We start from the raw sequence: 15634 nt of genomic DNA, 5'->3' as shown, positions 1-15634 counted from the left end.
ACAGGTATAACAAAGCATTGCCCTTTACTGGAGATATTCTGAGATTAGCATAGCCTTCAGTTTTCAAAGCAATTGAGAATGTGTAGTGAGACAAATTATTATTTAGTTATTGTAAAATGCTGTATAGAGACAACGCTTGGAGCATTTTATTTTTATCAGTATTGCAAACCAGACGAACTGACAGCTTTCCTGCCACTAACACCTAGAAATAGAGGGTTAAATATACAAGTATTTTTCAAATCCTTTTGAATGAATAGATGATATCACAAGAAAGAAAGGGAAATATTCCAGGACTGAAAACAAAACAGCAGAGTATTAAGTTTATGAATATAAACTAGAGCTGCCCTAAGGCACATTGTCCATTTTGGCACTCCGCTACCCCCGGAGACAGAGGAAAAGTCTGCTGTGCGAAGCAGGAGTTAGTGCTGAGATCCTTACAGAAATCTAGGACACCCAGAAACATAATGCACTAGAAAAAAACCCCAAAACCTGTCCATCAAAACAAGAAAACTTTCTATCTCAGCCTGGGCCCTAGATGAGAGAACATCTCCCAAAAGATGGCTCGGCCCCACCTGCAGGCTCTGGCTTCATTTACGTTAATTACACTAATAGAGACCCCTATGGTCAGAAATCAACAAAACAGTGGTCTGGAGAGGGTGGCATTTCTGGGTCAACTGGCAGAAGACGAGCAAACATCTCTTTGGAAGGACCATTTCTCCACCCAGGCAACACTTCCCAGGTAAAGCCCACTGAATAAAAAATTAACCAATACAAAATTGCAAAACACACCTGTGAAATCAAGAAACAGAACAATGGCTGGATTAGACACTCAAGAGTTCAGATAATAGAAAGACCTATTAAAACTATAAAATAAGTTTGTTTAAAAATAATGAAGACATGAAGGGAGGCATAAAAATAAGAAAATGACAGTATAGAAAAGAAAAATTTGAAATGAGGACAAAGAACATTTAGTAATAAAGATTTAATTTTTGAAATTATATAATCAATGGACAGGCTACACAACAGATTAGATGTAGCTGAAAACACATTAGTCAATTTAGAAATTATCTAGAATGAAGAATGAAGTTAAAGTATTATAAGGTCCTTGAGTTGTTCAGGAAGCAGAATAGACAGCGATTACATTTAGATTCTGTTAAGTATGCATGCCAATTGTTAGCAAAATAACATGTAAAGTTGTTCTAGTTTATATTTTTGTTATATATTCCCACTATTAAATTTAAAACAAAAACATAACATACCGAAGCTGTTGCAACATCCAGACCTAGGGATGTGTGAGAGTAGGGGCAAGAAGGAAGGAAGGTAATAAAGAAAATCCATTCAATCCAACAGAATTTGGGAAAGGAAAGAAAAAAAGAGAAGAATTAATAGGATAAAAGAAAAGCACAGAATACTATGGTAGAAATGATTCCAAATATATTAGTAATTGCAATAAATGTGTATGATTTGACTAAACTTGCTATTTCAAAGAGATTATTAGATTGAGTTTTAAAAAATATCTAGTGATAAATGTATATTATTACAAGTTAAAAGTAAAAGAGTAGAAGAAAGAAAGTTGTTGGTTTCATTATTACTGGACAAAATAGACTCCAAGGCAAACAAGTATTATTAGGGAGAAGATACAGTGGACGCAGTGCCTGGAGCCAGACATTTGAAGAGCTGCACATGATGTGGAAAAGACACTCTACATCTGAAACACACTCATATTATTTTGTATGGTTCCAAAGGGCAGAACTTACAGGTGAAAATTATAGGGAAGCAGGTAGGACTCAATGAGTTGGAAGGAATTTTCTAACTGTTCTCTGAAATAAAATGCACTGGTCCCTCACAATGAAATACTACTTGGCCGTAAAAAAGAAGAAAATCTTATCCTTTGCGACAGTATGGATGGACCTGGAGAACATTATGCTAAGTAAGATAAGCCAGTCAAAGAAAGACAAATGCCATATGATTTCATTCATATGTGGAATCTAATGAACAAACTGAACTGACAGGCAAAATAGAGACAGACTCATAGAGAGCAGGCTGACAGCTCTGGGTGGGGGTGGGCCGAGGTTAGGGGGTGCAGGGATGGAGCGAAAAGGGAAAAGGACTCATGGTCATGAACAACGCTGTGGTGACTGTGGGGGGGGTAATAAGGGGAATAAATGGTAATGGAAAATATAATTAAAAAAATCAAAAGAATACAAGAAATGTACTTGTTTCTGAAGTTATTCAGGCATGGGTGGTGGGGAAGGTGTGGAGAACGCAAGGGGGTTCATCCACATGGCAGCATGCATATAGTATTCCTTATTATAACTCAATACTATTCCATAGTATGCACACATATCCCATTTTGTTTATCCATTCATCTGTTGATGGACATTGGAGTTGTTTTCATCTTTTGGCTGTTGTGAATAGCGCTATTAAGTACAAGTATTAGTTTGAGTACCTGTTTTTTTTTCCTAATTTGTTACTTTTAAACATACCATCTCATTTGATTATCAAATTGGGTTGAAAAGAGGTACGTCAGTAATTTACTGACAAGGAGTAAGTTGAAAGTGACTTGCTCAAGGTTTGTGTCAAAACTTCTGACAGACGTCCAGTGCTCTTTCAAGTTATTCCACTGCAGGCTGGGCTGTCATTAGAATCAAAAAAAGGAGAATGTGCATAAAAATGATTAGTGGGCTATCAAGCACTAGATGTGTACATGGGTGCTCGTAGTTGGTATTTGATATGCCAATTGATGCTACGGGAACCGTTTGCCACTCGGGAGGTCAGCGCGTGCTGACTCTATCATGGCCAGAGAGAGATTTTAGAATTGCAAGAGGTATAACAGAGTGGTTGGACACCAGCAAAGGAGTTTGACAAGGCTGTCACATCTGTTCAATATTTCTCCTGAAATAATCATGGCTATTGCTGTTGATGGTTCCCATAGTGGTATTAAGGTTGGCAGAAGGAGATGATGTAATCTCGAGGCTGCTGATGACATCCTGGCTGCTGAGTCTGTGGTTTCTGCTCTGGGAAAGCGGGTGCCTTAGAGTATGGATGACTTAGATGCTGGTAATGGCAGCTGAAAAGCAGAATATTTTAGCAGCAGTGCAAACTGGGAGTGAATAAGAAAAGTGAGTGAAGGGTTATGCTGCCTATAGTTTATAATAGGAAGCAAAAACCACAGCTCTCTGGCCTATAAAAGTGAGAGCAAACGGGCTGGTCAGCATTGGTGGGGAGGAGGTCCTGAGCATGAAAGGTGTGCCCGGGAGGTGGTCAGCTTCCCTCCTGTTGTCCTTTAGTCCCAGTGTCTGATTAGTGTGAGCTGAGGCTCAGTCTACAGATCTTTACCGAAAGCAGAGATGAAGAGCAACATAGAAATGTGGCTTCTGTCAAGGTGAGTTAAAGCCGGAGTGATGATGACAATATCTTCCTGAAGGAGAAGAATGACAACAGGCTGAAAGAAAGCATCATCTGTTTCCAGAATCCCAGAACATTTCCTCCTGAAATAACTCATTCTGTGTGTCTTGATTTCCTCACAAGTAAATCTTGAAGAACAGATCTGGCATTTCTCAGCTCAAATGCTCGTATGTGGGTCTCTGGAAGAATTTGTGACAGGGTTTGTAAAAACTGTGCTTTTGAAGAGTTCCTTGCTATGTGAGGGTTCCTAGAACCTTCTCTGAAAGTGTAAATATATCCTTTGATCATGAAAATTTTTATGATTATGAAAATCATTCATTGTGGAAAAACTTGCCAAAATATGGAAAAGAGGAAATAACCATGCATATTTTCATAACTCAGAAGTAGTCAGTTAACATTATGGCATTTTTTATAATATTTTATGTAATTATATTAATTTCTTACATAATTGGGACCATACTTTATGTTCAGTTGGTTTCCTGTTTTTTAAAAAAATTATTTATTTGTACATATATTATTTCAGGCTGCTTCTCTGGATCCAAGTGTCATAATAGGGATGGGGTGTCCTATGGAATGCTTGATTATTCCCAGTTAGAGCAGAGGGTAGAATTATCTATCCTTTCTAGACAGGAAATAACTCAGATTTGAGAAAACCACTCTCTGGCATAGTTCAAAGCTGCCAATTTTCTCTGAATACTTAGTATGGTGGTTAGCCTCTGGCAAATGTCAGATTTCTTTGGAAATTTTAATCTGAGAAGCTGTTTCTGCTTTGCAAACTTACACAAGGTAGCCACAAAAAGACAACATGGGTATCTTTATAATGCGCTAGAAACCTAAGGCCCAGGGTGGAGCGGTCTGAGTTGGAGGTAGGGGGTGGAACAAAAACAATCTAGACTTGGGCAATGGTAGAGCTAGAAGTTACCAGAAATGCCTTTTCCCTTTCTTTCTGCTTGACCAGCCTCTATTCATGCTTCTAAGACCAACTGGGATCCCATCACTTCTTGTAAAGCTATTTCCAGCTAATCTCCCTTTTTCTCACCTCAGATTTTATTTACAGGTTTGACCTCGGTCTGGCTCTTTGATCATGGACTGGCTCAAGGTGCTTCACAATTCTAAACATTTCGCTTGCACAGTTAGTAAGCTCTGCAGTAGGTTAGACATAGCCATAAATTCTCCCCCTATGGAGAGCTGGGGTCCATGTTTCCTCCCCTTGAATTTGGATGGGCTCTGGGACTTCATGACCAAGGTGATGCTGGTCCGGCTTCTGAGCCCAGGCTTTAACAGACTCTGCATTCTGTCCTTGGAACCCTCGCCCTGGGGAGAGCCAGCCATTGTGTAAGAAGCCTGACTCCCTGGAGATCACCTTGTGTGAAAATAGAATATTGCTTTCCAGACTCCAGCTTTCAGTCCAATGACAGTCATGCACACGAAGGTACCCTATCAAACATTTCAGCCCCAGAATACACCATATTAGGAAGAAACAAAGGCCCCGGACTTAGGGACCTGGTTGAGCTGCCCCGCCCATCTTCAGCTAAGGCCCCAGTCACCATGGAACAGAACAAGCTGCCCAGGTGAGTCCTGACCCATGAAACTATGAGACAGAATAATGTCATTGTTTTTGCATACCACAAGATTTTGCAGCAACAGATAACCAAAACAGGCTCCTGGACCTTTTATCGGTACTTCTCAAATTTTGCTGCGCATTCACAATCACCTAAGAATCTTGTTAAAATGCAGGTTTTGACTTATTAGGTCTATAGTAGTGCCCGAGATTCTGCATTTCTTTCTTTTTATTTTATTTATTATTTAAAGTGATTTTTATTGTATTTCTTCTATTACCATTTAGTCCCCCGGAATTTTATTTTAGTGACCTCCGGAATTTCTAACAAGCTCATTGGTAAGGACAATGTTGCTGTTCCTGGGTTCTCCTGTTAGTAGAAATGTGTATCGAGGAGCAAAGCTTACCAATCAGGGAATGTTGGGCGTGCATTTTACAACTTTACCAAAGGGCTTTAGTTTCTGGATTGATTCATTGAATAGCTTCATAAATTGAAAATCATCTGCCATAAGACACTTGACCTACAGAAGAATTTCTCAAAGTATGATCTCTGGATCCACTGACATTTGTATCACCTGAATTTGTTCAAAATGTACCCACACCTTGGTCCTGCAGAATCAGAATGGAAGGGGTAGGAATCACCACATTGACGCAAACTCCTGGTAATTCTTAAATACTCCTGAATTTGAGAACTGGGAAAGTAGAAAGAGAATAGAATTAATAGGAAGAACCAGATTTTAGTTCTGACTTCGGTGCCTCACTGATAGCTAGCAAATCACTTTACCTTTCTGGGCCTCAGTTTCTGCATCCGTAACATGAGGGTAGGTTGATGAACTATAAAAAATCCTCTCTCTGATATGATGCCTGACCTACAGCCCCTACACCCACTTGGTTAACTCAGCCTCTCCTCGTCTTGTCCTCTCTGTACACCACAGCTTGGGGAGCACACACCGAGCCCCCAGAAGGACAGCTGTCTTCACCTTTGCCTTCCTTGGCTCACAGAGAAGGAGGTATGATTGGAAAACTCATGAGGCAGGAGGTGTCATTTCATTTCAAAATATTTTGAAAGCAAATAGTAGAGTCAAGGCCAATGTCTCCTCAGAATAACATATCTGCATGCGATACTGTAATTAAACTTAAATCATTTCTTAAATTATATGTTTTAAATGGCAATTGCGTAGCATTTAAGGTTTCCTCTTGCCTTGAGCACCATTGGGCAAATGTGTTCATGATTGAATTAGCAGACCTTTGATTTTAAAAGGACTTTTCAGTGATCTTTTATGGTAGATTAAAAAGCAATTTACTAATTTACAGTTCATAGGAATTCCGTGCCCTCCTTGAGTTTTGTAAATCAATTCTGTGCTAATAAATGTGACTATAGCTCTAAATGTTTCATTTGGGGACAGCTGGTCTCATATACAACCCTAAACTCACAATTACATAATCTGTAAAGCTCTATTTTGTGAGCTTCTTTGTGCCCAGTAGAAGCTCCTCTTAGGAATCCCTCCTTTTGTAGCTGTCAGTTTACAGTCTTTAGTTAGGGTGGGAGAGATTTAACCAACAGGGCTGGGAAGTACCACCTTAATTATTTGCTCATCTTTTCTCTTGATTACAGTGAGTAATCACAGCTGAAAGATAATTGGAAGATGTGGTCACTTAGCTCAGGGCTCTTCCTCCTGGGCATGGCTCTCTGAGCAATTGAGACCCCCCTTCCCATGTTTTCCAAAGAATATGTAATGATAACAGTAATAATAATAGTGAATACAGGTAGAGTGCTTTTTACATGCCAGCTAACTGTGAGCTTATTTAATCCTCACAACAGCTTTGTGAAACTCATGCCATTATTAATGCTTATATTGTGCAGTTGAAGAAATTGAGGCATAGATTAAATAACTTTCCCAGGATCCTAGATGTAGTAAATGGTGGAGCTGAGATTTGAACTCAAGTAGTCTGGCTCCAGATCTTGAGTTTATAACCAATGTATTATACTGCCTTTTTTCCTAGTGACAAATGGGATCTTTTCACATGAAACCACTCACTTTTAGCTGGTGACTGGTTTTCCAAAAGGAGATGCCTATTATTTATATTGGGGACAGGTATAAGAAATCAGCAGAAAACATTTAAAACTCAACAGACATTGAGGAAATAGTCAGCACTTTTTTCTTTTCACATTCAATTATATGTCAGTCTTTGACAAGTCAACTCGAATCTGTCTGAAGTGGACCTCAAAGGTTTAAGCCCCTATGGGGAGTTGAGCATTTTCCTTAGTAGGTGCCTGGGAATGAACGACTCTCTTGTGATTGGAGTCGGTGAAAGGCACTTTGCCCTCTGACTGTCCTTCTGCTGGAGGGAGACGGCTGATGGAAGGTGTTGCTAGATTTGCCTTTCTGTGGCGACACAGCTAAAGCTCCAGCTCAAGATGAGGTTTTCTCCTGACTTTCTGCAGGTTTTGCCAACATGAAGAGAATTGACTCATGATAGGAAAGTAAATTATTACTATATATCTCTCTGATTCCTTATATCATTGCCAGAGAGAGAAAATTGAAATGACTCCTCTTCTTTGTGTATTACTTTTCCTCTCTTTTCTTTTAAAAGTCAAGTTTACCACTACCCAAACTGCCCGTTGCTCTGTCCTCTGCCTCTTCTTTCCTTCTCTGCCCTTTTGCTCTGTGGTTTCTCCCCCTCCCCTGCCAGTCTGGCTCCCCTCTCTGCCCTCGTGCTCCCACATCCTCCTCTCCTGTCCTGCTTTTAGTCCTTATTTTCACAAATTCACATATTATAAACATTAACTAGCCACCACCCTGAAGAGATAGGAAGTAGTGTGGGGCAAGGAAGCTTCACGGCCAGGTTTTAGCTAATTCTTGCTACCAGGCTTTGTCTGTGGCATTTGCCACTGCTGTAAAATTTCAGTAAATCAGGGGCTGCACTTGTACATCTAACTTTCCTCTGTTGGTGCTGGAGACACAAATTGAATGTTGAGCACTCATACCACACTGGCACCTTCTAAATGTATTCCACATTCTTTTAAAAGAGAATTGAGAATGCTGGCTGGTGCAGCTCAGTTGGCTGGAGCATCATCCTGTAACTGAAAGGTTGCAGGTTCAATGTCTGGTTAGGGAACATACCTTGGTTTTGGGTGCAATCCCTAGTCCCAAGGTCTGGGATCCTCGGCTTGGGCATGTGTGTGAGACAACTAATTGACGCTTCCCTCTCACATCGATGTTTCTCCCTTCCTCTCTCTCTCTAAAAGCAATAAAAAAAATGTCCTCAGGTGAGGAGAAAAAATAAAAAAGAGAACTGAGAGCAGCTCAGATTGGTGTGGGGAAGGCAGGATTGGGAGAGGAAGCTCTAGTAATTTGGAAGGAAAATAGTAATTTCTTTTGTCAAATGAATTTTATCATCCTAGTAATCCAGGAATGAGCTGGCCTCAAAATAAAATATTAATTTTCTAAGAATTAACCCTAAACATATATATATATCCTTCACAACTAGAGAAGAAAAGGTTTTTAAAAACATCGTCCATTCTTTTAAGAGAGATGAAGTGCTGAGAATGGTGAGAAAGAGGGTTGTAGAATGAAGGTTAAAACAGCCTATGACATCATTACCACATGTCCTAGTGGCTACACATTTCTCTGTCTCCATTCTTAGATCAACAACATTCATTGACCAGGTATTCTCTTCAGAGTCTGAGAGAAGGAAAAGGCTGTGTCTAGACTGGAGTCTTCTATAGCATCTAGCCCATGGGACACAATAAATGTAGCATGTGCGGGCTCTTGCTCTGTGCCAGGCACTGTGCTGATGCTTGTACAGATTTTCTTACTCCATCCTCGGGCCAGCCCTGCGAGGAAAGGAAAATGATCACCCCACTTTAGAAATGGGGACACACGAGCTTAGAGAGGTGAGATAAAATGCCAAAGTCACAGTGGCCACACACCCAGTTTTTCAACACATGCCTTTAATTTTTTTTTAACATTTAAACATTTGCAATTCCAGGTCCAAAGCAGAGGCTTCCATTTGCATTTCCCAGCCCTCAGGGAAGGGGGAATAGGAGGTCTAAGGCAAGTGTGCTGTTCTTTAAGAAGCTGACCAGAAGTTGAACTCTGGTCACACTTGTGTCCGCTTATATCTCATTTGCTCAAAGTTGGTCACACGGCCCACACCTGGCTTCAAGGGAGGCTGGGAGATACAGTCTCCAGTTGAGCAGCGCTCAGCTCTGGTAAAACAGCAGTGAATGTTGTGCTGGGGCTCTCAGGTGGTCTCTGTTGCTAAAGGAAGGAGAATGTGGGGAGAGGTGGAAGGCAAGCAGTTTGTAGGCACTTAACACACTATTAAAGTGTTAACCTGAAATTTTGCCTTTAAAATAGAAAGTTAGCTACTTCAATGGTGTAAGACAGATTTTAGTAGGGGTTCTTAAGGGGCCTTGCCAATTTTCAAGCTATATGTAAATGTCCATGAAATATTATTCAGGCAGGTCAAGGACCTGTCCTTGGGCTTGATTCTAGCTCTAACCAGCTGTGCGACCTCAGACACACTGCTGATAATTAGCTTCTCTCAGTCTATTTTCTCCTCTGTAATTTTATCCTGATAATACCAGCCACAACTGTTGATAAGGATAAAGATTAAATGTAATATCCATAGAAGGATCCTGAAACACAGTACTTGCTCAAAATTATAGTTCTTCATTACTGTTCAGTTAACAAGCTTTCAATACTCTTTGATATACAGGAGTAAAAAAAGAGGCAGTAATAGGATTTGGCAAGTAGGGAATTTGTGTACAGATAAGAACTAGCTAAAGTAAAATTGAGAATCAAAACAACAGGGAGTACAAAAAGGCAAAATATATTTATACCCCAATTTAATAGTAACTATTAGTAAGTTTGAGTTAGAAATGTACCATATTTTTCCTTCGTGTTCTGTTGTTTTTATGTTTATTTTATCTTCATCCTTAAAGAATATTTTTTACTAGATATAGAATTCTGGGTTGACAGTGGTGTTTTTATTTTATCACTTACAAGATTTCTCTTGGCCTCAATTGTTTCTGACAAGTCAGCGTTAATTCTTATTGTTGTTTCCCTGTTATTTTTCTCTAGCTGCTCTCAAGATATTCTCTTTACCTTTTTTTCTCAGAGGTTTAACTCTGATGTGTACAGATGAGGTTTTCTTTGTATTTCATTCATCTTGTGAATCACCGAGCTTCTTAAATATGTAAATCTATATCTTTCACCGGGAAAGATGGTGAAATTTTTTGGAAATTTTGATCATTACTTCTTCAAAAAAATTTTTTTGCACTATTCTCTCTCTTCAACTTTTGGGACTCTAATTTCATATGTGTTAAACTTTCTGTCATTGTATCACAGATCCCTAAGGATCTGTTCTTGTTTTTCTATTCTTTTCTCTCTGTTCTTCAGAATGAATAATTTCTGTTGATTGCTCTTTGAGTTCAGTGACTCTTCCCTTTGTCGTCTCAATTCTACTACTAAGCCCAACCAGTGAACTTTTATTTTAGATATTTTATTTTTCATTTCTAAGATTTCCACTTAATTTTTCTTCATAGTTTTTATTTCTCTGCTGAGATTTTCTATTTGTTCATTCATTAAAAGCTTATTTTCCTTTATGTTCCTTGAGCATAGTTATAACAGCTATTTTAAACTCTTTGTCTGCTAATTTCAGTATGTGGGACATCTTTGGGTTGATCTTCATTGATTTCATTTTCTCTTGAGTATAGGTCACATTTTCTAATGTAGTTATACATTTGGATTATAGCCTGGGCATTGCATGATACACTACAAATACCCTAGATTCTGTTTCATCCTTCTGAAAGTTATTGCTTTTTTATGTTAATAGAACAGACAGATAACTTGGCTAGACAGTAGCTGAGATCCCAATCAGCAGCTGAAATCTCCTTCAGCACTTTGTCTTACTTGGGCTACTTGATATGAGTAGTTCTATGGACAGCTAGAGACTTGGACAGACTCTATACACAGAATTTGGGGCTCACTCTCTCTCTCTGGCTCTCCTTTTTGGAGCATACCCCCCTTCACTATTAGGCTTATGTGAAGCCTCTGAACTCTTTCCTCTTATTCATTATGCCATTAAGAAATCAGACCTTATCTTCTAGTGTTAGCTGCCCTGCTCAGCATGGACTAGGGCCTACTCTTAAGTATTGATAAAAAGCCATAAAAAATGAAAAATTTATCCATGCCATTCCTTCCTCCAATTGTTGGCTTCCTTCCTCCAATTGTTGACTCCCTTACAGTGTCTGCTTTTGGTTGCTATCCAGTGCCATCCAGGTTTATTCATATTTTGTCCAGTGTCTATCGTTATTTTTGGTCCAAAGATAACAAGAAGGTTAGTCCAATAGAGGCTTCTCTTCCATTATTAGAAGCTACAGTATCTGCTACATTGTAAGCCATAGTAGGATATAATTAAGTGTGGTATGTTAAAGATGGCTTGGATTCTTCAAAACCCTTCCTATTGATACATGGGATCTGTCATCCTTCCCCTTGAATCTGTGTGGACTCTTCTTAGATCAATAGAACATGAAGTTAGCACTGTGTTACTCTGAACCAACATTTTAAGAGAACTTGTATCTTCTGGCTTCTGTTCATGGGCATACTCTTTTTTAGAGACAATATCTTAGTTGTCATGTAAGAAATATGACTACCCTGAGACTTTCATACTGTGAGCAAGCTCAGGCTAACTTGATGGAAAAAGTAGGTGGAGAAACAAATGCACTTATGTATCTTGAAGAAGAGAGAGGGGGAGAAAGAGAGAGAGAGAGAGAGACCCAGATTGCCACTTGCTTTCCAGCTACTAGTCTTCTGAGTTATCCCAACTGAGGTCCTAGGCATCATAAAGCTGAGATGAGCCATCCTCATTGTCCTGTCTGAATTTCTCACCACAAAATCATGGTGTGTATAAAACTAATAAAAACTATTGTTTTTAGCCACTAAGTGCTGGGGTAGTTTGTTATCCCACAGTAGTTAATGAGAATATTATTAAATTCATATTATTTTGAATAATTTATAGGGTTTTTTATGGAAAATATCCAATTGCCTATATTATATGTGAGACACCAGTGTTCACAGTCAAAGTAAATCTACATGTTGAATCTACACTACCCTAATTTTTTCCCCTCTTAGCTGCTTCTAGAATTTTAGTAGAGAATATCAGGAGAATATAACTAGGCATTAGGGGTTATACTTTGCAAATTAACCTATTTTTTGTGATGGCAAAAACAGCAGTGCTTTTATTATTGACAGATGAAGAAACTGAGAAGTGGTTTAACTAAGGATAAGTGGCTGGAGTAGGGTCACGATGGTGGTACTAGAATTTGAATTGAGTATTCCCAAATTCATTGTTTAGCTCAGAGAACATATTGATTGATTATTGATTGACTTCTGACAGGTTAGATCAATGAGCATAGATGAGTTCAAAATAGCTACTATTATTCAATCATGAGTCTTAAAAGGAAAATCAAATAGAAGACTTCGGGTCTCCTTTTTGACACTGATCCCTGTTAGCATCAATTAGACTGTGTTCTGCTATGATGTTCTAATTTTTAGCACAAAAAGAAAATGAATTGATTTCAGGGTTGATATATTTTAACATTTAAAAGAAAATACTTTCATGAAAATATGGGCATCTTAACCATAGAATAAATGGCTTGACATTTGTGAGAGCAAAACAGTCAATATAAAGAGAATTTTCGTATTGAAAAATAAATCATTAACCAAGGCTATTTCTAAGTTCAATTTCAAAAACTTGAATATGTCATTAATATATTTTTCCTTCTATTTTCTCTTGATTACACAGCCCCCATCACAGAAAAAGAGTTGGCTGATTTCCCTGCTCCCCCTCACCCTTGGATAAATTAACAGCTTCAATTTTCTCCTCCCTGCTTTAGGACCAAGTAGGAGTCTCCCCCACAATGAGTAGGAGCAATTTGCAGGGACAGAATCAGTCATGTATCCTTATGTGGTGAGTAAACATCAGACTATTACTGAAGCCTTCCATGAAAGGCTAAATTCTCTCTTTTGAGTGTCTTGACAACAGAGATAAACCCAAGCTGGGCACCTATGTGATATGATTGTTTTGAAGATTACATGGGATTTTCCAATATAAACCCTCTGTATACTGTTTCACATAGAGAAAAGCTAAAAAAACAAAGCAAAACAACCCCCCCCCCCGGGAATTCATTTATAAGGTTCACTCCCAAAGCATGTTACCATGTCAAATTCTTTGACATTCCTCCCATGAGCAGGTAGAATCTCATTCTCCTCCCCTTAACTGTGGGCTAGCTTTAGTCCCTCACCTTGCATGAATGGAATGCAGCAGAAATGATGCTGTGTGACTTCTGAGGCTAGATTAGAAAGGACAACACAGCTCCTCCCTGGCATTCTCTCTTGGAATGCTTGTTCCAAAAACCCAGTCACTATGCTTTTAAGAAGCCCAGACCACATGGAAAGGCCATATGAACATCCTTTAGCTAAGTCCCAGCTAGCAGCCAACCTCAATTTTCAGGCATATGGGTCAGTGAGCCCTAGAGATGACTCCATCCTTAGCCACTTGTATCTGCAATCAGGTGGGTGACCCCGAGCAATAACTGCCTAGCTGAGCATACTCAACCACTTGAACTCTGAAAGTAAATAATAGCAAAATTATTGTTGTTTTTAAGCCACTAAGTTTTGGGGTGATTCATCACACAGCGGTAGATGACTGGAACACCATGCAAAACAATAAGGAATTTGTTTAGTTTCCCATTATATAAGCAGCTTCACAGCTATCCCTTCAAAGCTGCAGTTCCATCCTGTCTTAGTTTAGGTTCCGCCCAAATCAGAGTTGAGATAAGAACTTGGGTGCAAGTAGCTGACTTGGAGGCGATCACAGAAAGCAGACATGAAATAGAGGAGAAAGTAAGGTAATGAAGGAAGAAAGCAATAAACGTTTGCAAACTAGTTGGCTATTGTAGTTGGCAGCTGAAGCTCAACCCCAGTGGGGATCATCTCAGGAACCATGTAGATTGTGCCTCAGAACTGTCACCCCAGAGTATGGGGACACCAGAGCATCTATCAGCTCATCTTGTCCCTATTGATTGCTTGTCTCTGGGGACATTTCCAGTGTACACCTGCTTACAGATGAGCACCCTTCTGCAGCCCAGGAGAAAGCAGAGTGTAGAGACCCTGGTGCACTTGTTCAATGTGGGACACTGGCAATGGTGCACAGAACTGTCCACCACAGCTCTGCTGAAGTCAGGATGACACAATACATCACAGGAATCTGCCACACCCTGTAATCCATTCTCTATGTGCCAGCCTAGGAGAACTTTTCAAAACACAAATCTGCTTTCAAAACACTCACCTAATTCATTTCCTTCAGTATTGCTCATAGGAAAAACCCCAAATCCTACCATGACCTTTCATGGTCTGGCCCTACCTATCTCAAGCACTTCTTGTATCATTCCCTTTCAGTCTCTGCTCTTCAGCCAAACCAACATTATTTCATTCCCCCCAAAGAGCCACAGCCTTTGCACATGTAGTTCACACTGCCTGGAATACTCAGCCCAACCTCACCTCCAAGCCAGTTAGATGACTCTACTCATTACTCCCGTATCAGTTCAAGCATCACTTTTCTAGGGGAGGCATTCCTAATCCCCCAGACTGGATCAGGCTCCTACTAAAACCTGTTTCATTTTGTATACTCCTTTAGTTGTTCATACCATTAATATCTGCCTCCCATATAAGACTGAAGCCCCAAAAGGGCTGAGATCATGCTTTAGATTGAATAGCTGGGATATAGAAGGTGGGTGTGTGTGTGCATGCATGTGCATGGATATGCATGTTTGAGATTAGAAGCAAAACCACTTGAAGCATGTATATTCTTTGGGTCCTAGGGATCTTTTCAAAGACCTGAATTCACCAACCTTTTTACTCAATAATGTACATCTTCCAGGAGGCTGTGCTATTTCTCTCCCCTTCCAGCTTGGTCTTCAGCTTTAGACCCTGAAGGAGGCCCTAGGCGGGAGTAAGTGATGGGGTCTGTGCAAAACAAACCCACGGTTAATCTCCCACAGGAGGGATCCCCCTTCAGTCACTGGCTCTCTGAATAAAGAGTCTATAGTGCCTGATATAACATGCCCCAGAAGCACTTTTAGAAGTATATGTTTCATTGTCAAAATGGCCTGGAATTCCCTAGTGTGTTTGGAAACTAGAAATTTGGATGGATAAAATGAGAGTGGAAGGAAACTCAACATTTTCAGTTTTCAGAGTTTAATGGTAATAAAGAGAGTGTAAGAACCTCCATTTGAAGATGCTTAGGAAGAGGATCAACTCTAAATCCAGGGAATTATCCAGGTTCTTTGTGAGGACTGGTGAGGCCACATCTGGAACACTATGCACAGTTCTAGTCACCTTATTACAAAAGGATATTCTAGAAACGGAGACGGTGCCACCGAGGGCAGAGAGAACTGCTTGGGGATTTGAGGATCTTAGATATTCAGAGTGGCATTCTTTGGCAAAGAAGAGATTAAGTGGGAACTCATTAAAGTATAGACAATTCTGAAGGGACTGGAGAGGGTAATTGTTTCCAGGCGATTTGAGTTAGTGTCAAATACAAGAACAAGAGGTTAGTAACTTAAGCTAAGAAAGCGAATTTAGACAGGCATTTTCT

This window comes from Pteronotus mesoamericanus, unplaced genomic scaffold (assembly GCF_021234165.1).
Source record: "Pteronotus mesoamericanus isolate MK-2021 breed Mesoamerican mustached bat unplaced genomic scaffold, CSHL_Meso_final contig_50, whole genome shotgun sequence".
NCBI lineage: Eukaryota > Metazoa > Chordata > Mammalia > Chiroptera > Mormoopidae > Pteronotus > Pteronotus mesoamericanus.
Note: the sequence above shows the minus strand (reverse complement) of the source record.